We start from the raw sequence: 1,102 nt of genomic DNA, 5'->3' as shown, positions 1-1,102 counted from the left end.
AAAAGAAAAGAAAAGAAAAGGAGTGCAGTGAGCTTTCACGTGTTACAAGCATGGAATTGTACTTGGAAGAGACAAATATGCTTAGGACAAGTCAATGATCGACGAGAACATCCATTCTAGATTGGGTCTGAGTTCCTGGATCTTGTGATCTAGGAATAAATCCACAGGTCTCAGTGTGTACCATGAAAAGACAGGTTATGAGTAAAGTGTAAACAATCCTATTGAGAATATAAGAATATAGGATAGATGATTCACCACTTTAGCTGAACAAGACTTTAAAAATAAGATGTAAGATAGAGGATAATCTGTTTCTTGGTAACTACAAATAGGAAAAAACTCGCTACTATAGACTGGCATGTTTAAACTTTGTTAATCAATAACAGAGCTATTGCTTTGGGGTTATATTAACTTGTGGAGAGAAAGATGGCAAAACTTAGTTTGGTGTAAGTTTCAAAAGACAAATACATGATCAATCACCATGTTGTAATTTTCTTTTGTGTAATGATTTTAATCTGTTTTTTAGGAATATGGTTTTTTTATTCTAATAAAAAATTCCATTACATACAGGACTAATTCTACTCACATGACAAAAAATCGCTCCCCTATCGATTTTAATTCAAATCTATAATTTACTTAATCCAACAATTATCCTAATCTTAGCAATTATCTCAATTTTTACCGGAGCATGAGGAGGCTTAAATCAAACCCAAATACGAAAAATTATAGCCTACTCATCAATTGCCCACATAGGATGAATACTAGCAATTTTACCATATAATCCATCTCTAACCTTATTAAATCTTATTATCTATATTCTACTTACAATTTCTATATTTATAGCACTAATATTAAACTCCTCAATAACAATCAACTCAATATCTCTCCTATGAAATAAAACACCAATTGTATTAATAATAACTTCACTCATTTTATTATCTCTAGGAGGACTTCCCCCATTAACAGGATTCTTACCAAAATGAATTATTATTACAGAACTTGTGAAAAATAACTGTCTAATTATTACAACAATAATAGCAATTATAGCACTACTAAATTTATTCTTTTATACTCGCCTTATTTATTCAACCTCACTAACTTTATT

Source organism: Mus pahari, chromosome 15 (assembly GCF_900095145.1).
Source record: "Mus pahari chromosome 15, PAHARI_EIJ_v1.1, whole genome shotgun sequence".
NCBI classification, from domain to species: domain Eukaryota; kingdom Metazoa; phylum Chordata; class Mammalia; order Rodentia; family Muridae; genus Mus; species Mus pahari.
This window is presented reverse-complemented; position numbering follows the sequence as displayed.